This window comes from Cygnus olor, chromosome 5 (assembly GCF_009769625.2).
Source record: "Cygnus olor isolate bCygOlo1 chromosome 5, bCygOlo1.pri.v2, whole genome shotgun sequence".
Taxonomy (NCBI): domain Eukaryota; kingdom Metazoa; phylum Chordata; class Aves; order Anseriformes; family Anatidae; genus Cygnus; species Cygnus olor.
Genome location: NC_049173.1, coordinates 2561216 through 2582988, shown reverse-complemented (window position 1 = coordinate 2582988; position 21773 = coordinate 2561216). Strand labels below are relative to the sequence as shown.

Genomic DNA, 21773 nt, shown 5'->3' with positions numbered 1-21773 from the left:
TAATTATAGGAAGTGGCTCTTTCAGTCATTAACGGCTGCAGGGCTTGTGGCACGGGGAGAATATGCCTCCGGTGCGTTCCTCCACTGCTGTCGCAGATGTGCCGTTAGGGAGATGTGCATTGCCCTGCTCTCCACATCACTTCCCAAACTGTCCCTGCTGAAAGCCCCAGCCCTGTGCAGCGAATCCCTGTGAGCCTTTTGGGGCTGCTCAGAGCCCGACCCAGCACGCCAAGCACCCCCTTGGTGAGGGGGAGGATTGGTGCCCAGCAAGGCCCCTTTGGATCCAGAGAGCAGTAACTCCTGGTGCAGCCTGTCATTAAACTTTTTCAGGGAAACTCATGCATCAGTGGGAGAAGAGGATGGGGGATGGAGGACAAGGAGGCAGCACCTGTGGGTGGGGAGGAAATCAGGGCAGGTCGCTCACACGGGAGAAGAAGTTGGCACCCAAGTGGCCCTGGGAGCCCCGACAGAGGTGGTGGCTATTTATACATTTAAACAAACAGCTACTCCATGCGGTGGTTAAAAAAAAAAATAAATCATCCCTTAATAACAAAGCATCTGCCTGAAGATGTTATTTATAGAGAGAAACGGCAAATGGAATTTCAGGTGGTCCATGACAGCCCTTGCTGAAAAGATGCATTACTGTTTGGCTGCATATCTTTTATTTATTTTTTTATTTTATTATTTTTATTTTCTTTGCATTTTAGCCCAGGGGCTCTGTTGTTGGAGCCCAGCTCTTCCACAACAACCCCAGAACATGCACCCCAGGTACCACCAGGTAAATCTCATCTGGGGTCTGTCCCAGCTCCTGCTGTAAGGGAACTGAACTCACATCTGGGTGTTACATGGGTCAAAAGCCTTGAGGGTTTAATGTTAACTTAACCCGCGGGTGGGTTTGATATTTCCTCCTTCCCTTTGACTGGGTGAAAGCTGAGCAAAAGAAACCTCAGCCAAGCTGAGGTTTCCTGCAGATGCATCAGCAGAAGCTTTTAGCTCCTGTTTTCATTTGATTTGCTTCTTTTCCAAGGGAAGAGATGTAATTTCTCATGATGTCGTGTCCCACGTCTTGTCCCTTGGGGTGACTCTGGGTGCACCACACAGGCACATTTGTGCCCGTGGCCCCAGGACCTCTGCCTCTGTTCCTGGTCCTTGGGGTGCACTTAGGCAGGCTAATGCAGGGCTGTGCTCACAGGCTGAACCCGACCCGTCCCAGACCTGCACAGGGATGCAGGAAAATCTCCTATTTATGGCCTGCAGCAGGGGGTTATCACCACGGGTGAGTTATTCAGCCTGCTCTGCAAACCCAAAGCCACTGCGTGCATGTGCTCATATCAGAGAGGAGAGGAGAAGGAGCCCTCCTCACTGCTCTCCATCCTGCCATGCGGTGCGCACACGCTTCGAGCAGTGGGACCTCAATCCCTTGTGGCCAGAGACCCTCCACCAGCCCTTTCTCAGACTCCTGCCTCTGCTTTCGTGAGGCTGTTGGGTAACCAAGAAGGTGATAAAAGCTGATTTATCTGTTGAGAGTAGAAACACAAATAAAAAATGCCAGCAGTGCTGACAGATCCCCCCCTCCTCCCAGGAAAGCATAAAACTTTAACAAGGAAATGAAACTAAGTTTGTGCAGTGAGGTTAAAGTTGCATGAGGAACGTTTTTGTGCTCGGTGCTGGCTGTGATCTCTGCTCAGCTGCAAATCCAGCCCTGTCCCAGATCCTGCAGGAGCACGGGCATTATTTCCAGCTTCATCCCGGCCCCAAAGCCCAGTTTTTGTGGTCAGAACAGTGAGTTTTGGTTTGGGAAAGAGCATCTGCTGACGGGGTCCCAGCCCCGCAGGGGATGATGCTGGCTGGGGGCATCAGGAGGCTTCCCCTGCTTGGAACTTCCCAGCCCTGAGGATGCAGCCCTGTCCCTGCGGGTCTTTTAGCAGGGATTATAAGGTGATAATTAGCTCCAAATGCTTCTGCCGGGGTTTTAGCATGATTCTCATGCATCTCTGTTCGTCTTACCATAAGTAGCTAAAGTGGGAAATCTGTTTGTGCTGGTGGCATTGGTGATGTTGGTGACATGGATGACAAGGGCGATGAGCCCATTTTGCCTACGCAGGTCCAGTCAGGGAGCATTGGGCATCTCTTGGATGGCATCTCACCATCAGGCTCTTTTTCTAAGGGCTTTGGTCTTTTTTTGAAGGTTTTTGAGTGGGCTTCCTTCCATAGGCATGTTGGAAGGGGATTCCTGGAGGATGTCATGAGACCTGCTCAAGAGCTCACGTCACTCCTTTAAACCCCTTTGCTTGTTACCACTCTCAAATCAAATGCATACTCATCTCCTCGGCTGAAATACAATATTAAAGAGATATTGCATTTCACTCAATGAGATGAAAAGAGATGTGATTAATGTCAATTAACTGAAAATCAGAGGGAACCCTGGTGGAGCCGTGTCAGGAGGGCGCGCTGAAACACATAAGTATTTTTGTTGCAGAAGGATGAGGATCCTGCAAAACTTTTTTTCGGCTCTGTTTTGGTGCCTTTATATTTCACAGGTGCCTTTGGATGCCTGCTGCCCCCAGTGGGTGCCGAGCTGCCCGGGGAGAGGTGGGCTGATGGGGCTGATTTTAATTCCCCCCTAAAACACCGCTGCTCTCCCCAGGGAATGCTGCCAGGGCGCTCCTGGACCCATGGGCTGTGTGGGGCTGTGCCTGGGACGGCAGCTGGGGCTGGCTCAGCCCTGGCAGGATGTGGCTGGTGGCACAGGATGCTCCCACGGGGTCTGGATTTTGGAGGTGAGGATGTCAGTAGATGGAGCTGTTTATTAATGTTTCCCAGTAATTTACCGTGCGTAAGGATGCTCCAGTGCTGTGTGGGCCCGTGCCTTGCTCAGCACAAGGGAAACACCCGCTGGGGTCTCTCTGTCCCCAGGCTGTCCCACAGTCCCCGCTGCCTCCGTTTCCTCCGGGCTGGGTGGCTGAGGGCAGGAGGGGACAGCAGGGTCCTCAGTTCTCCTCCAGAACCACAGGTTGTGCAGTGCCTGGTGCTGTGTGGGACCCTTGGTGTGCTGAGAGGTGGCAGGAGGTGGCAGGAGGTGGCAGGAGGTGGCAGGAGGTGACAGGAGGTGACGGGAGGTGGCAGGAGGTGGCAGGAGGTGGCAGGAGGTGGTAGGACACGGTGGCCATGCAGCACAGTGGGATGGAGATGGGGCAACTGCTCTTGCACAGGCACAAATTAAAGCCAAATTAAATTAGAGACCTGTGGCCACCCAAACACAAGTTTTATCCCCAAAGAGCAGCAAACACGGGTAGTGTCCTTGTCACCACGGCTGGGTCACCCAGTGGATGCCACCCTACCCCATGCAAACCCAAACACTGCCTGTAGGGTGGGGTCTGCTCCATTTACCCATGTACTTTCCCTAAATACCCCCATCCTGTGCAAACTGGGATATCATGCACGCACCTACTGGTCCCAGTTCTGTCCTGTGCAACATTTTCTACCAGATTACACTTTTTTGTAAGAGCTGCATTGCTATAGTGCAGCTTTTAGGGCAAATCCTTTTCAGGGTCACCCCTCAGTGGCGTGGACGTGGGACACCCCGAGGCTGGACACGTCCGAGGGCAGCAGAGCCTCATTCCTCACGTCATCCAGGTCTGTGCTCTCCTCCGTGCAGGCATCTGGGAAATTATCCCCGGCTGCCACAACACTAATTTTAATTTTAAAGAAATGAGCCATGAACTGTTGAAAATAATAATTTTCAATATGAACACCTGAGAGGCTGCTGTGGATATCTGCCAATATATTAATTTTATCTTAAATTCCACCAAGCTGAAAATCTGCTTGTTAGCGAGATGGAGGAGAAATATGTCGAGATGTGAGCGGGGCAGCTGGGGAAGAAGAGAGGAGAATCCAGTGTGGTGGGGCTGGTGGGGAGCCCTGCCCTCCTGGGAAAAAGCAGAAAGCTGGGAAACTGGGAGAGGGAAACCTTTGAGGACAGAATAAAGGAAATCATGCAAAATCAAGAGGAAGAACTCAATTTTTTTAAGCACTTGAGTATTTTGCTTGGAGTATTCGCCAACTTTGGCCAAGGAAACCTTTAGGGGGTATTGGACTGAGGTATATAAAAGGTGCCATGGCGGAGCCTGAGGTCACCCTACCACCATGACTGTGCCGGCTGTGAGGAGCAGCACTGCCATGGGAGAGACCTTCACGAGGTGTGCTCAGATTATTTTGGGGTTTTCTTTTCCATCCACAGCATCGGAGAGCCCTTTGGAGGCAAAGGGTTTGCTCTTTCAGGAAAGTGCTGTGACCGCAGTGCAGGGCTGAGAGGTGGCTACTTCAGCACGTACATTAATCAACACATTAATTTTCTTGGAAATGTCTGTTTTGGCCGTTTTGCCAGTTTGCTGCTGGCTGTCCCTCAGATGGCTGTGGCGGCGTGGGTGTGCGCAATACTGGTGGGCATCTTCTTGTGCACTGCTGGGCACAGCGGGATGCAGAGCCCACCTCTCCTTTCCATCACTTGAATACCCAAAGACATCACAAAATCGATGATTTTGCTGTGTAACAGCAGTTCAAGTGGCCTTCTAATGGCTCTGTGCGCCAGCTGGTCCCCAAAGAGCTCATAAACCACTGTCACATGCTCCAGAGATGTGGCAGGTGTGTGGCACGCGCTACAGGACAAAGTCTTGGGGCATGATAAGTGGGATTTATATGGGATTGCCAGAACCCAGCCCTGTGTGTCCTGCTGGGTTCAGCAGCTACTCCACCAAGCATTAAAATTTCAATAAACCAGGGAACTATTTCCAATAGGAGCCTCTTAGGGCGTGCACCATGGCCAATGTGGTGCTCCTGCTCCTGCACACCCACACTTTTACCCTCGTGGCTGTGTTGCAGAGGCTGTGATCGTCTCAAGGGGCATTTGGGGTGCTGTCCAATGCCAGTGGTACCCACCCCTGCAGCACCTCTCACCCCGGTCTCGTCCCCACTGGGGTGGAGCCCAACACGGCGTGAGGGGATGCTGAGAGGTGTTTCCATGGAGCAGCCGAATCGGAGCTGGATTTTCCCCTGAGTGCTGCTAAAGTGCTGGGGTTGCTGTAGCAACATGTTTGGAGGTAAAACAAAACAAAACAAAACAAAACAAAACAAAAACCCCAAACCAAAAACCAGGGTGGGGAGGGAGGTTTTAGGAGGGGAGAGTTTAGTGTCAAGCCCAGGATGCTCAGCAAATTGCCCAGGACATCGGTGTGGCACAGGGCTGAGCTCACCGCTCCCTGCCTCCATCAAAGGAAATTATTTTTTTCCATCAAATTCTCAAAAGCCGAAGAGCAAGGTTTTGATCTGCGTGCTGGTTTGTTGCAGGGCTGGAGGTGGGTTTTCTCCCAGACTTGGCAAATTGGCCGGATCCAGGGGCACCCCAGGGGCTGCCATGCTGGTGGTCGGTGGGCGCAGTGCTGCAGCGGTCCTGTGGCCACCCCACATGGGAAATTGCTGACATTTTGGATGCAGGTTCATCCACACAGGGCTTTTTTTCTACACTTTGTAGGTGAAATAGTTCGCTTCCCCTTTCTGCTTTTTATTCAACAATTTTATGGAAAAAAAAAAAAAGTACAAGTGTGGTTTGTGAGCGGTGGTGTTCGCAGGGGCTTTGCTCGATGATGCTCAGCAAAGCTTGCAGGCTGCTGTCGGGACCAGAGGCGATGCTGGGCGTCCTCTCTCGAGCTGTTCCCAAACTGAGCAACTGCGAAGCAGTCCCAGGAAATCCCTTTCCTGGGGCTAGAGGAGCAAAGCTGACTGCAGTCGTCTTCAGCAGGTTTTACAGTGAGCGCTGTGGGTTTTTCCACTTGTAGTCCCAGGAGCCCAGTCCTGAATTCCCTGCTCATTTATCTGCTTTTTTTCCTAATTCCTCCTGAATGCTTCCCTCTCAGAGTACATAACAGCGGTAAAGAAATAACGTGTTCTGGAGGGCTTTTGCTCCCAGCTGAATGATGTTGTATAACTAATGCGATCCTGAGCAGGGCTGGCGCCTATTCTGCAGGCTCTGGGAAGCTGCCCAGGTCTCCCACCCCTGCCAGGTGCCCTTGGGGACCCAGCTGAGTGGCACAGGGACAACGTGGGCTGAGCCCTGCCTGGGCTTGGTGTGGAGGGTGGAGATCTGGGTTGTGTTCCTCTTTGTGTAGTGGTGGTGAGACAGGAAAGCAGAGATGCAGCTTCCACCTCTGCTCAGCGAGCTTGTCTTCTTTAACACTTCAGTATCTACTAATAACATGCTGCTGGAATTGTTTTGCCTTTGTATTTTTGCTTTGCAGAACAGCCTTGGTCTTTGCATGATATGTATCTTAATAGCACCTTGGATAAAGCAGAATACTGCTAATTCCATATTATGGGATTATTATGAACTCATATGAATTAATGATGCTTATAAATATAGTCCCATTGAAATCCTTGACACTGCATATTAACCTGGTAGCTGAGCCATAAAATGCAATGCATATTAAAAATCAGCAGCCTGCACTTCCAGTGCTTTCAAAATAGCCAGTCTTTCTGTGACATATCTGGGGTGAAAGGGTTCTGAAAATCCTAGAAGAAAGTATGAGGGCAATGCATTTATACCAGAGACCTGTCACTTGGCTCGGCAGGTTGGATAGATATTAAAATATTTAGTGCCTTTTTTTAGTGGGATTTAGCTCCTGATCCTGTTCAGCCCACGTTTTGCCCACACGGAAAATCCCAGAGAGTTTGGGGATGGCAGTGCTTGCACCCGGGGATGTGCTCTGCGCTGCAGGTAGTCTGCTGAGACAGCTCCTCCGTTCGCTGACCTAGGGCAGGTTGTTTTTTTTTTTTTGGCCTTTCATTTTAGAAGCTGTTACAGTGAGGCTCGAGGGAATTTCTGTGGTGTGACCCGCGGGCCGGTCTGACAGGCTGCACACAACCACAACATGAGGCATCTGCAGCAGCAGCGAGCATGGGCGATGTGCCGTGGGAATGCCCCGATCTGGGGAGGCAGACCCTGGCACAGGGCTCTCAGAAGTCTCTCTGCCACCCCACTACCTCCTCATTTCTGTTGATCAATCCTATAGCCCCAGTTTTTAATCCATCTCTCTTAACAGCCCATCCAAATCTCATGTTTGTGCGCTCTGCTCGCCGTGCAGGCATAAAAACCTGGCATTCACATGCCCCCCGGTTAATTGAGTATCCAGCTGAGGGATCTGCAGGTGCTGTTGAGGTAGCCACTTCTGAGCATTGCTTCGGACCCTTTCAGGTGCCAGGGAGCCGCAGTGTTTGCTGCTGACCGAGCAGAAGGGGCTGGCTGCCAGCAAAGCCCTCGGTTTTTTCCCTTAAAAAACATCCCCGTGTCAGGATTCAGGCACCTGTCTGTGCATTAAGCGTGCCGGGCTCTGTTTCCATTTGTGCAAGCAGAGGGAAATACTGAGCTTAGGGGGCTGGGATAGGCACTGGGATGGGCAGGGGGTCACTGGTGCCCTCCAGCCCGCATTAGAGCGTCTACTCTATTTCCATCCTTAATTACTATCTCATGCTAATTAGGCTTCTTCTTGCTGTCACTGTTTAGAGCTCCAGCCTTGGAGTGCTATAAAGATAGTCTGGATGCAACCAAAATATTGCCATGAATATTCATCCCTGCCCATCTCAGAACTGTTTCTCTTCATCTGTTTGCACGCCTTGCGTGTTTTGGTTTCGGTGTTGGGCAAGGGAGTTCGCAGGCAGGATTGCCAGTCAAAACAGAGCCTTTTGTGGGATCCTTGCAAAAAGCGGTGCTTTTGGGTTCGCAGCCAAGCTGACAGTGCCCAGAGATCTGCTCCATGAGCCACCGGGGCTGGGTGCTCCCTACGGCACCCGCCTCCATCCCGCAAACCCGCACGGAGGGAGCTGGCCTGGCGGCTGCTGGTCCCATACAGGTGCTGAGGGGTCCTGTGGGTGTCTGCCCCCGCTGGGAGGGTCGCCCTCCTTGTTCCTTAAATACAAAAGCGGTGCTTATAAGCAGAGGAAGCAGCGCTGTGCTTGCAGTTCAGGTTAAAGTGCAATGAAACAGGTTAAAAATTTCCTTCTAAGCTTTTTACTTAAAAGTAATGTGAAAGAAGGTTTGTTGCTCATGTTTCACCGGTGCTTTTCTCAGTCTGTTGGCGATTTGCACCCACCTCCTTTCTCCCCCCGTGTGCCTCGTCCCCATGCCCCTGTGCAGGAGTAAAAGGAAGGAAGGAGCGAAGCCCAGCACAGGCCCTCCTCTGACCTCTTGACAAAGTGCAACTGTTTGTAACCAAAAAGAGCCAGCATGTTACCCCAAAATGATGTTTTATATGTTTCATGAAACCGGTCCTTTTCAACCTTTTCACCTCTCCTCTGTCAAGCCTGCAGCTCTTCCTGACACCTTGGCGGTCCACAAGCTTTGCACGAACGTGGCAGCGAAGGGCCAAAGGCCTCGATGCTGTTCAAAAGAAGGCACCGAGTCGCGGTGAATGAGATCGTTTGGTGGATGGCACAATGTTCTCTGCCTCCCTGCAGCCTGGGCTAACGTGGGGCAGGACACGGGAGAAAGAGAAACCAACAAGAGAAACCAAAACCCTGTCTTGGTTCAGCCTGGCGTGGTCATGCTGTAGTGCTGTTATCGGCAGCAGTGGGTCTCGCGCCTTACTCCAGCTGCTTTTTTCCCCTTCGCTGCTTCTTCTCACTGAAATCTTGCGTGTTTTCAAAAAAAAAGTTTTATTTTTAAATTAATTCTTCTAATGAGAATTAACCCCAAAGACTCTTCCTGCTGCCTCTATCATGTCACGCCAAGGGAAGCCCACCCTTGTCCTGCAGAACCCCTGCCCCAGGTGGGGAATGCAGCCGAGGGGCGTTCTCCACCTGCAGACACACGACTCCATCTGCCTCCACCTGCACTTCTCATCTTACCCATGGCAGCAGGGACCACAGGGCAGGAGAAGAGCATCCCTCAAACCGTGACAGATCCTGGCACACGTGGGACATCCCGCTGCTGCTGCCACCGCCCTGCTGGCTGTGGGACCCATCTTGGAGATGCAGCAGGTGGAGAACCCCCGGCTTTGGGATGCGGGTGGAGCTGTGAGGATGTGCTGCATCCCGGAGGTAATTCGGGAGGCTGGCTGCCAGCTCTGGACCAGTTTAAAGGGGATGCTGGAGATGGGGCTGTCCCAGCGGGATGGATACAGTGCCCCTCACTGGCTGCAGCACGTTCCCATCGCATGTGGTCGCTTCAGGCATGCCAGGTCTCTCATCTCCCATTACCCTTCTTCTCTCACCGCACCCCCATCTTGCTTTCAAAATTGGTATTTATTTTAAATGAAGTGCGCTTCTCTTCAAACAAACCCAAGCCATGGATGCTATAATTAGCAGGATGTAGTAATTTTTCTTTGAGCATAATTGGAAGGTTTGCCATTTAGGGATAATACTTAAACTCTCCTATTTTATGGCTCATTTGCCAGAAAATGCCTGTGAAGCTAACAGCTTTATCAAACCTTATCAATGGGTAAGGAGTGTCAAAGGAGGGTGTTTGTGCTATCTGGTGTTAAACCTGGTGCTGCTACTGTTTGGTCTTCTCATTTTACTAACTTCTGTTAATTGAATAGTCTTCCATGGTTGTTTGGTGATAACAAGCTACTAAAGCATGTCTGAAAACCTGTACAAAGACCCATTGCAGGGCCAGAGGATTTCCATCTCTTCCTGCTGGGGCTGATTTGGGGCTGGGGTAGTTTTGGGGGGATGCCCTGGGTGGCTGACCACCTCCCTTGGCCACCTCAGCACCAGCAGGGGGCTCAGCCCCAGCCCCAGCTGGAGCAAACCCAGTAAGGTGCCCAGGCTGGGTAATCCTCATTAGCTGTTAAGCTAATTAGCAGTTCTCCCTTTCTAAGGAGCTCAAATTGAACGTTCCTGATGAATATTGGTGGTGAAAGCTCTTCCTCTTTCTGAGGGCATAAAGGCACCTTTACCACGGTTTTGCTCCCCACTGAGCCTCAAGGCAGGAGAGCAGGGGTGGTGGGGGCCAGCTGAAAACCAGCCCCGAGCTTGCAATGGGTGCAGTCGTGCTCCTGGGTCTTCTTGAGCATCGTGGCCTTGGTGAGTGCTGAGCAGGAGGGCTTCCTTGGAGTCTGTTTGCTGAAAATATGCTTCTGGGCTTGAAAGTATTTCTCAGAAAGCAATCTGAATTGCATTAACTTCTAATCCCCTCTTTTTTTTTTTTTGATGTTTTTCTGGCTTCAGTGGAGATTTATGAAGTGCTGTGGCCTTGGCAAAGATCAATAGATAGCCTGTTAAACAAAGACTCAAAATTTACTGTTTGGATGATTTCGGGGGGGAAAAAAATAATTTGAAGTCTTTAATTTAATATCGAGCTAAGTTTCATAACAAGGAGGGACAGAGCCCCCATCCTAAACAAAATGTGGAACTTTTATTCCTAGACTGCCTGAAGCATTTAATTAACGTCCTGAGGAGTTATGTTTGTACTGCTTGATGGCAAAGCTGCAATAGTGGAGCAGGGGGTGGGAAGCTCCAGCTCCTGTTCTCTGCTGTTGCTGCAGGGCTGTGCCCGCCACCTTCCCTAATCCATCCAGAGCCACCCAAAAACCAGGCAGATGTCTTCCCTCTCTCCTACCCCTTCACCAAAAGAGCTCTCCTAGCCTTTCTCCTTTAGTTTATTAGCAACCTTCTCTTGGTTTCCAGCCTGAAGGTGTTTGCGACCAGCTTATCCTGATATTTTCCCCTCGTTAACACCTCTGCTTTGTGCCATGCTCTGGTTCCTTGTGCAAGGTTTGGTCTTCAGCAGAGTGCCTTCCTCTCCCCTGTGCCCAAACTCTTCAGGTTTTTGTTGTCTCCAACCCTGGGTTATCTTTGGCCCCTCTGCATGTTCCTGGGACACCTCAGCTAACAGCTGGGGCTCTGCCTTGCTGGGGGGTTCAGACTGAGGCCACGGGCTGGGTGCTTGGTGATTCTCCAGTGCTGAAAATCCGCCTCTGATACCAGAAATTCATCTCAGCACGGGGGCTCGGTGATGCTCCAGACCTTGCTTTGACCCTTCCCGTGGGCAAACCCATCCTGAGCAAATCTTTTGACCGGAGCCTGTTTATTAGCTCAGCGGGAGTGAAAACCTGCCAAGAACGTGGAGAGGAAGCAGGGGAGCAATCCTCTTTTATCTCCTTGGAAATAATGCGGCCAGGAATGCTTGCTCCTTCTTGATGTTTTAAATTTATGAAAGTGAACAATAATTTTGCAGCCTCTGAGAGTGAAATGTGGGGGGAACAAACGCACCTTATCGACTTTTTTAGCTGGAGCAGTGCAGGGAACATTACTTTGAGCTGCATCGCGCTAAGCTTGAATCCCAGGAGATGTCTTTGTTGATGCATAAGCTGTGACCTAAAATATTGACTTTATAAAGTAATTGAATCCTAGAATCATGTTTCAGATGAAAAGCGCTTGACAAATGACTGTAGGAAGGAGCTGAGCCTGAAGACCCGGGCACAGATGTGTTGGGATTTACACTGCTCAGCTCCTGCCTGCCTTGCCAGAAGAAAGTCCCCACCAGGCTGGCCCGATCCAGGCTCTGGGTGAATTATGGGGGCCACACGGGTAAGTCACAAGAATCTCTTTCCTTTCTTCCCAGGAAGAAGGGTAATAAATCCTTCTGGCCCTATGAGAGGTGGAGGTAGGGCCCGTGGAGCTTATACAGGGGTTGGGTGAGCAGGAAAACAGGGGGACATAGCAGGTTTCTGTGGGTGCTGAGCTTGTTCTGACACGCCTTGATTTGCCTTTGCCCATGTGTGGCAATATCTTGGTTCTGCACAAAATGAGTTTCGGAGCAAGTTCTGTCCCCAAATCTCTGCTTTGCCATGATGGGACCTGTGCTCATGCTGTGTCACTGCTCAGAGCACAGCGCGCCCTGGAGGGAAAAGTAGGAACCCAAATGGAGCTGCTGCAAAACTAAAAGCCCCACAGGGAGACTGATGAGGAAGAGGAGGAAAAAAGCTGGTTCGCAGGTGCAATGGCTCTGCCTCGCCCCGAGCCATCCCTCTGGGGCTGAGGGCCATGAAAGGCAAATGCTGGAGGAGGACTTGTGGTTTAGCACCCAGCGCTGTGGCCCAACAAGAATCCCCTCCTTCTTCTACTCTTCAAAACAAATTTCCCTTCTTAATTTAAGAGGGCATAATTATATCATTATTTCAAATGTCTCTATTTAAACAAGGCCTTATTTTTGACTTATAAATTGTTACCTTGCTCATCCCACGATGACTGTTTCTCTTATAAGTACGTTAACCTCTCCGCTTTCTTTACTCATCCGTTTTGCATAATGTTATAATAAGCATTTAAATAACTGTAAAGGTTCCATCAGCTCTTGCTTTCATATCTCACTGTTGCTATGACAACTGGCTATCCTTCTCTGTCTATTTTACCCTTTTTTAGATTTGGGCTTCTCAGTCCAGTGCTGTTAAAATCGAGTTAGCTCCGTCCCTTGTTTGCGCGCGACGTTGCAGTGCTCGGTGCGCGTTGGCTCTGTGCCGCTCCACAATGAGGATTTTTGCTGCTGGCCGCTAGCGAGGAAGCTTTGGGCTGGGAGGCAGAAATATATTTTTCATTTTGCACAGTGTGCTGGCGGACAGGGAGATCTGCAGCAGTAATTACTGGGATTGGGGGCACCGGGGTGAAGTTGGAGTGGGCGCAGTTGGTTTCAGAACTCTGCAAAGTGGCAGCACTGCCACGAGGGGATGGCACTGAGTCCCTTGCAGAGAAGTGCAATGATATTTTTGTCAAGGCGCTTGTTTAAAATAATTCTTAATACCCTATTTCTCCATTTAAAAAGAAATAATCCGACAGCATCCTAATGTAGTCTGGTAAATATAGATCTGTCAGACCCAGACCATGGGCTTGTAAACAAAAGCCAAAAGTTAATGCAAATGGCTAAAACGAGCCTGGGAAGGACTGATTCAATGGGGCTGTCTGCTGCAGGTGTGAAGCTCCAGCTTGTCCAGGGACATAATCTCTCCTGGCAAAGCAGGAGTGAACAGAAGGCAGCAGGGAAGGCTCGCAGTTCATGCCAGTCTGCATTTTCATCTGGAAGTAGGTGCTCTTAAAGATGATAAAATGGCAAACGGAGGAATTCTAGAGGGGCGGCTCACTTTTATTTTTTTTTCCCCCATGCCCAAATATAACATGTTGACACAGTGCCTCTTGGGAGCAGCGCAAGGGACCCAGATGGAGCACGAGACAAAACCAAACCCTGAGCAAACAGGGCAACCCAAGCTGCTGGCATTTTAGTGCTGTTTATTTTGAAGGCAAGGGAGCATCTGCTTGTTCGGCCTCCACTTTGGGAGAAGTCTCCACGCACTGACGGGGTGGGTTCTCCTGGGCTATAGGAAGGGACAAGCTCTGGGGCTCCTTTTCTGTTGGACTTGTGGCTCAGAAGTTGAAATCATTGGATCAAGTGAGAGGAACTGACCCAGGGGAGGAAGAGGTGGGCTGTGGAAGAGCCAAATGTTCCTTAAAGCCACGCAAGCTAAGCTGGCCCACTCAGGGTTTAGACCATTTCCCACTGACCACCACAATCACCCTGATCACTTCTGACCACTAGGACAGCGGTCATGCACCCAGCAACAGTAAGCAAGTGGCAAGGGGCCGGTGCAAGTCTATAGCACAAGTTTTTTGTTTATCTCTAGTTTGCTTCTGCAGGAGGCTGATGCATTTGTTCATGGGGGTTTGTGCTCTATACCTACATATCTGTATCTCTGCAAAATTCAGGACATTAAAAAAAATCTTTTGTTCATTTAGATATGATATTTGGGGCAGGAAAAGGAGAGTGCATTTTCAGTCCCTCTTTACATTTACACTTATCCATGTGGCATCTCTTGCCCCTCAGTACCTAAAAGAACCAAGTGCAGTGCTGGTGGAGGGATGTCACAAGACTTTCTGTTAGCAATGTGCATTGTATGAGCGAGGTATACGCACTGGAAGACCCGTGTCTGCCGGTGATGTGCTCTGTGCCTTCCCTTGCAGGAATCCCATTTCCTGGCACAAAGGCAGAAATCCAAGCAGGGGCTGAGTTAATAGAGATGGACACGTGAATGTGCCTTGTCTGTGTTTCCCCATAGAAACACTCGGTGTGTCTGGTTAATTCATCTCGCCTGGTGTACGCTGACAGAGCAGCTTTTCTGAAACACGCTGCTCGGGAGCTGGCTGTACACCGGCCAGTCATGTTTAATATGTATAATTGTAATTGCATCATTTATTAAATCAAATGGCTTAGTGCATTTCACAGTGGTGATGTGTGACCAGCTGTATTGCTGCTGCTCACTTGAAGGCTTGCTTCAAAATAAGTGTGAAAAGTGCTAGTTGTTTGGGTTGGACCTAAAGCCTGGTAGCGTCCTGTGCAGGCACTGCTTGCTTCTGGTGTCTGCTGGTGGGTGTTTTTCCTTTCCTTATGCTCTACTTTAATTTCTGTAGTGCCCACTCCTTGCAGACCAACCAGGGATGTGGGATCTGTGAAATGACTCCAAGAAGTGCCCACACCACTGTCCCTGCCGATATGCCACGTCAGGGGCTGATGAACCCTGTGGTAACCAGAACACTTTGTGCATGAATATTCTTTCTCTCTGGGGACTGGGAATTTTCTTTTCCTTGGGAGCTGCACAACTATTTTCCATCCTGACTGTGCATGCGTTTGGGTAAGGTTTGCAGAAGGGATGTCTGTGAGGATCCAGTAGAATGGAATTAGGGTGAAGGGAAGGGTGAGGAAAGGGAAGGTGGGAAGGGAAAGGTGGGCGAGGCAGGGCAAGGACAGGCATTCAGCCCACCTGACAGCACTAACACAGATACAGCTGTTGTATATTTGCTCCAAGGCGTATGTGAACCTGGGGCTCAGGTTTCACTCATGGTTTCCGTGGTCCCCAAAACCCAGCCTGCTCTGTGCAGGACCGATTCCTGTGTGCTTCTGCAAATAAGCCTGCTCAGATGCCATCTGTGTGCAAGGTATAGCTGCTAATGCTGGGGCTGAGCTAAGTGTCCTTTATGGGTATTTATCCGTCTGGTTTGCCCAGATATCTGCCAAATGGAGCACCCGCCAATGGCTGGGGAGGGGATTTGGCTTTGGTTTCTCCAGACTCTGGAGCAGCCTGGGGAAATGCCCAGTGTGAGTGTGAGCACTGGCCTTGGACATGAGGTGGAGGTGAGGACCTGGGGAGGCTGAGGCTCCCACAGGCAGCCTGGAAGGGGCAGGAGAGCTTGTGAGCAAGCCGGGGGAAGGCAGGAGGGATGGGACGGATGTGTACCTTCTAAGAGCACAGTCCTCTTGCGCTGGGGTGGAGCTGCTGTGCTGGGCAGCCTCAGGCAGTGTTTGTGTGGAGCTCCACGAGGTGAGACTGCGTCGCTATTTTTTGTTCTTGTTGGCTAAAAAGCGATGCTTTTGGAGGAGAGCTCTGGATGCGGGGAATGCTTTCCCCATGGTCAAAACTTTTCACTATTCGAGGAAATAAATCATGAAAAGAGTGGGACGCATCACAGCAAAAGAAAGTGTAATCACAATTTCAGGAAAATCTTTTCATATTGATTACCTATATCTTCAGTGTCTGTGTTTTTAATTTTTTGTTTGTTTTCCGGGGAAGAAAAAACCCTTCCCAACTGCTGCTCTGACTGGCACCACCTCTCTCTGTGCAGGTTTGCTGCCTGCCTGTTTGGGAAGTTGCAGCTTTCCCTAATGGAGTTCTTACCTTTTCACCAGGTTCTGCCTCTTGAAGTGAGGTTGCTGGAGCTCTGCAAGGCTCTGAGTTCTGTCCCTGTCCCACCCCCCTCACCCTCCCCCCCCCCCCCCGCTCACACAATGTAAGTGATAGATATATACCTGGGATAAAAGTGGAGGGCTGAGATTACCACCTGAGGCTGTGTACTTGAAGGAAGCTGCACGCTCACAGTTAAAAATATAAGTTTAGAGGTTTGATGGAGGAGAACTAGCTTGCAAAGAGCATTGAGCAGAGTATGCAAGGAATAGAGGAAAGTGTAAAGGAGTGTATAAACTGGGCTATGCATCCTCAAGAGCCTTCCTGTGGTAGTTGGCAGGTGCTGGTGGGGCTGAGCCATGTGTGGGGCCCGTATTTGCCTCTTGGTGCTTCTGACAGGGTGCAGGTGCTGCAGGATTACTGCTGTGCTGCAGGCTGAAGTCTTTGTCCCATGGCTCTGTGTTGGCAGAGTTGTCATGTTACTGAGCCACCACCTGCTACAGCCACTGTTTCTGTAGGGGGGTAAGGGGTGGTGTGAAAATGATGATAGGAAAATCATTAGGTTTGCTTTAATGAATGAGAGCTGTACAGGCATTTAAATATCTCACAAATCTGCTGATCAGCAAATCAAGCTAGTTAGTGTTTTTGCCCGCGTGAGCTGCACATACACACTAACAAGGTTCATTTGCTGATCTGCAAATCTACACAGGGCCTGAGTGACTGCCCTGTGTAAATTAGGGGAACAGGATCATTAAAACAAACATGTCATTCTTCTGGCAGTGCTTTCATTAATAAAATAAAGCCTCAGATGGGGAAATAGTTAACTTGGTTCTCTCTGTGGGTTTGCGAAGTAGTTAAGATGCAAGTAATTAGTCTAAGTACAGACCGGGAGCCTTGCTGTGAGCGCTCCCTTTCCATGCACGTTTCTAGATGCTGAATTCTTAAAGAGGAGAAAACCATCGCCTTTCTGCTGGTGTTTCAGGGTGTTTCACCCTGACCTCGCTGCCGGCTCGGGAAGGTCTGTCTTGTGGCCGTGCACCCTCTGAGAGGAGGCCGCAGCAGAGTGACGTGACTTTGTAAATAGTGGCTGGCACACTTGATAAGGGCCGGGTGTAAGGGCTGCAGGTGTGCCCCAGCTCTGAGTGAGCTCTGGCTTTGCCCCACGGCCGCTCTCTGCAGCACACTTGATGCTCAAGGCCCCTCTGAAGGCAGTGGATGCTCCTGAAGGCTGGGGCCTTTGAAAGAATCAGCAGGCAGCTGGTAGAGGTCACTGCCTGCTCTGTGCCCCGTGCTCAGTGGTGCCGGCGGGTGCTCGGGGAGGAAAATCCCCATTTGCCCAAGATTGCTTTTTTGAGGGGGAAGAAAGGGGTGATTTGATGACTTGCTTTCCTTGAAGTGGTCACTAATGACTAATCTTCAATGACTTTGATCCATACGTTTTTTTTCTCAATTTGGTTTTTCATCATTTCAGTTAAAATGCCCATTTGCAGTGGAAGCTCTCCTCTCTTAATAGTATCTTCCTAATTTTTTTACATACTTTTAATTTTTATTTATTTGGGAAGGAGATGCTGTTGATGTGCTGTAGGTTCAGGCACTGCAGGCAATGGCTGGCAGAAACCCTTCATGTAGTGATGGAAAAATCTCCTTGGAAACTTGTTCCAAATCCAGCAGTGCCCATTGCCTTACCCCCCCCCCCCCTCCCCCCCCCCCCCCACTGAAAGGAAATTACAGTTGTCTTATATTCTTGCACAATGAAGAAGCCCCCAGCTTCTGATGGTGATGAAGTTAAATCTCTGTTTTGGAGTTCACTTTGAAACCCAGGGTACAGTCTTGGCATTGAGCCTAAGGAAAAGGGTAATTCAGGATGCTCAGGCGATACCACCATCCAACTACCAGGGATCTGTGTTTTATTTTTATTATTATTATTATTTTGTAGCAAACAATGCCTACCCTTTGTAATTACATTGAGCTTTGGAAGGAATATTTCAGGAAATTCCGGGGCTATGCACCTGTGACTGAAATATCCAATTAGTGATGTTCCTGTCCCTCACCTCTGCTAAATGCCTTCTTAAGCTGTCCGTCTTCCATGCATTACTGCAACCTCTGACATCTGTCGCTGGGAATGAGAAAACTCCTCCACATCCCCAGTTTTCTCCAGCTGCTTGCAGTGTGCTGCGGGGAATTGTGCTCTTCCCCGTGTGCCAACTGGAGGTATGATGCCGCATGGCGTTTGTGGGATTTCTGTCGTTTCCCCTCAAACATTGCTCCTGCTCCATGGTGTGAGGTCCCTGCAGACCTCCTCCCACCTGCCCTCCGTTCACTGTGCTGCCTCTTGGAGCTGGGTGTTTTGGGGGTGAGGCTGGCCCTGTCCTCGCCATTGCTTTGCTCCATTCCCCACTGCCCTTCCCTTTGCTGGCTGCAGGCAGGATCCTGGTTTCTGCTTCTGGACTCTGATCCCCTTGGCACCAAAATGAACATTTAATTATCTGGAGTCCGATGTCCCCCTTCATTACTGTGGCTATATTTACCCTTAGACCTTTAGGGATTTAATTGCATCAGTCCCAGATCTTTCTGCTGAGCATAACTTGGCATTTCTCAGCGTGTTCCTCTATCTCTGCTGAAAAGGTCTCCAGGTCTGACAGCGGGGAGAGCAATTTGTCACTGTTTGGCCCAGGTAAGCTTTTTTGTGCAGCTGAGCGGGTTTTTCCTAAGTGTTTGCTTTTCCTCCTAATTTTCTATTGAACATTGCTCTGTGTTTCTCTTGGCTCGCCCCTGTAACAGCTTCTGAATATGGGAAGAGCAGCAGGCAGCTGATGTGTCCGCAGGGCTGCTCAGCGCCCTGGTCTGAGCGCCAGTGTGGTGCTGAGTTGTGCCTTCAGCCCTGCTCCGAACAGGGGACGGCTTCTGGGATAAAAGTTATGCTTATAGTCGGTTGCTAATTAGCAGCAGCAGAGTAATTATGTAACTGATGAAAGAGGGCTGCAATTTGTGATTTGGAGTTTTTTTTTTGCATTGTAAACATAAAGCTTGAAAAAAAGAGGGGAGTTTTATTCTACTTCGGTTGTTTTGATGTGGCAGGTTGTACACATTGGGAGGTTGGAGGAAGCCTTGGGGTGCTGGTAGGACTGGTTGGTGTGGGTCTGACCAGTTGGGGTGCCTATGGGAGGGCTGGGGAGCACTGGAGCAGCTCTGTCCACCTCCATGGCAGCCTGGCTCTGTTCCCCCGTGTCTTCCTCTCATTGCCAGAAGATGAATGTCCCCCGGCGTTATCTATGTTCCAAGCCTCCAGCTCCCTCCCGAGCCATCACTTTCTGCAGCTGTTCTCATAGCTCTCCTGTTGAATCCAAATGAGTTCCCTTTGCCCCTGGGGAGATTTCTGTGTTAAGAGGGTTCATTTGTGAATACCTGTCAGCTGGTGATCTCGCACCCAGACCCAGAGCAGTGAGGATGGTGGGGAAGGCGGTGGGATGGCTTCTGTGTGCTCCATGCACGTGCTTCTGCCCAGTGTCCGTGTGCGAGACACAAATCCGTGAGAAAAGTTCAGCCACCTCCTTTGAGGTCTGTGTCAAGCCTTGCCAGCACATCCTTCTCTGTCAGCTCATTTCTTCTGGAACACGGATAGCTGGCAAGCAATGTGAGCTGCCAGCCCGCTTGCATTGCCTTCGTCTTTTAATGCATTTTGTGTTTCTTCCAGGTCTGCATGGAGCTCTGGGTGTAGCTGAGAGTTGGCTTTGCTAACTGGGAGCCCTCTGGGCTGCTTTCTGCGGGCGCAGGGTGAGGTGCCCAGCGTGGTGGTTGAGTTTCCAATGAGTCAAAGTCAAGCTTTGCTCTGCCTCTGGTGCATGTGCTGCTGTTCCTGGCATTATCTGTGCTCGTCATAAATCGAGTCCATATGGGGTGGCCTTTGGTTCAGCTCAGCCAAGAGTCCTCCAGCTGTGACAGCACTTCTACAACCTTTAATAGCTTTTTGGCTTTTTTCAGTTATAATGGGCACCGTTAAATCATTTCCCAGTCAGCTCCACACAGTGGTACCTGAGAAACCATGGTTATTTCCCATCCTAAATATAGGGAACAACTGTGCATACACCTGCAGTGTTACTGTAGGTAAATGTTGACTTCCTAATGGGGATGTTAAGATGCAGCAGGGCACGATGCTGTCCTGAATGCTCGGATCGTGCAGTGGCTGTCATGGCCTCTGAAGTGATGCAGCAGGGGGCTGTCTGAGAAAATAACTCAGGATATGCACACCTGAGAAGAAAATATGTAAAGACTGAAACACCCAAGAGCCAGTAATGAGAACTGGATTTTTATTTCTTTGCAGGCCATCTCCTAAATCAGGCTATCTGTCTTGGAGAAGATCAGAAGAGGGGGATGCTCCAGGGCAAGATGGCATTGTGCAGTTGGGAGCAGTAAGGCATGAAGTCTAGGATTGCCTCCAGCCTTGGGAGCCCACAGATGGTGGAAATGGGCTGAGCCTGTGGGATGGGTACCTGTGTTGCAAGAAACTCTGAGTGTTGGTGGTAACAGGGGTGATGGTGCTAGGAGGGGAGGGGAAGGTTGAATTAATCTCATGTAGAAGGCCTAACGAGGAGACAGGCTGTGCTTACTGATGGCTTTCTGAGGTAGTCTTCCTTCATCCTGAGTGTTAGTGCCGAGGACTTCCAATCCAGGAGAAAAAAGTAAGGAGATGGTGGATGGACCGCTCCTGTCCAACCTTGCACTAAACGTCTTGTGTGCTGGAAACATGAAAAGCCTCAAAGTTTCTCTAGAGATGTGTTCAGAAGATGTTTCTGGGAGAGGACTCTCTCCAGTGATATAACAAGCTGCAGTTTGCTTCAAACTTTAAGTATTATAAATGTGGCTGATGTAATTCTATTTCAAAAAGCCTTAGAGGCTTGCAGTAATAAACAGAGCCTTTTAGTACCAGGTTATTGATGCAAAATAGTTTAGCAAACTGGGTTGCTGAAGTGCAAATGCCATGTATTATTCATTAAACTTTCTTTCCACAAATCACTGCTTTCCATGGTGTAATGTTCCCCGGTAGCACCACTCTTCGGGAAGCTCTTTGGTGTGAGCCAAAAGTGGAGTCTCAGACCCATCCATCAGGACGAGCCGTTGGTTACGTTGTTGTCTTCCAAATGGAGTTCATAATGGGCAAAGAGGTTTAATTAATGCTTCAGAGTAATGTGTCTGTTTATAAAGTGATAATGTACTATAAAATTAGGCAATGCATAGTGAAATGTACCTTCTAATGGGTAGGCTGGCATTTTAAGTGATCAGTAAATCACTTAAATATTAAGACCTTCTTGAACAAGGATAATAAAGCAAGAGATTTGGAAATGGTAGATACCAGTACTTACAATTATCCACTAAATAAAACATTTTTATAGTGATCATAGAGTTAATCACCTCGCAGAGCGGACAGGTGATGGGGACAGGGGAAGATATGTGGCATTATTGCCTGTGGAAAAAGGAATTTCAGATGTATTCTTTAAGGCCAGAGTTAACAAGGAGAAAACAAACATTTTCTGAACTCCATCTATTCTTTTGATGAATAAATGCAAACAACAGCAGTTATATAGAAACACTCATAATCTAAAACACGATAGATCAAGAATATTCCCTAGACAGTGCTAACGTAATTGCATGAGAGAAAAGGGAGATGATCTATGAATATTACTTTCAAATATTTGAAGTAGGAGTTTGAAAACATTCTCAATTGCTTCCATATTTTTAAATACAAGTTGGGTAGAAATGCTGAATTACTGCTTTACAACCCTAATGGAAGAAGGTTTTGCAGTACTTCTGTAAATTCTGATCAGTGATGGGAAGGATCCCAGGTCTCCACTGCAAGAAGTTTTGGCAGTTCTGAAGGTGAAATGAGATTTTAATGAATGGAATTGGATCCAAATGACAGGGTGGTTTTCAAGTTAAATATACAGAAACTAATGGCCTGTAGGAGATGTAAACTGCTTGTGTAAGAACATACACAGATTTTGGTCCCAGGCTGGAGGTTATCATAACAGTTTTGAAAGGGTGTGTAACAGGATAGTGGAAAGG

At 49.4% G+C, this 21773-nt stretch overlaps 1 long non-coding RNA gene across 1 annotated transcript; it reads left to right on the top strand.

Moving 5' to 3' along the window:
* The first annotated feature begins 9958 nt into the window (after positions 1–9958).
* Positions 9959–20635, top strand: LOC121070992. The gene is made up of 3 exons (XR_005820331.1): positions 9959–10074; positions 11417–11558; positions 20035–20635. It is a non-coding gene; the product is annotated as an uncharacterized LOC121070992 (long non-coding RNA).
* The last annotated feature ends 1138 nt before the right edge of the window (positions 20636–21773 follow it).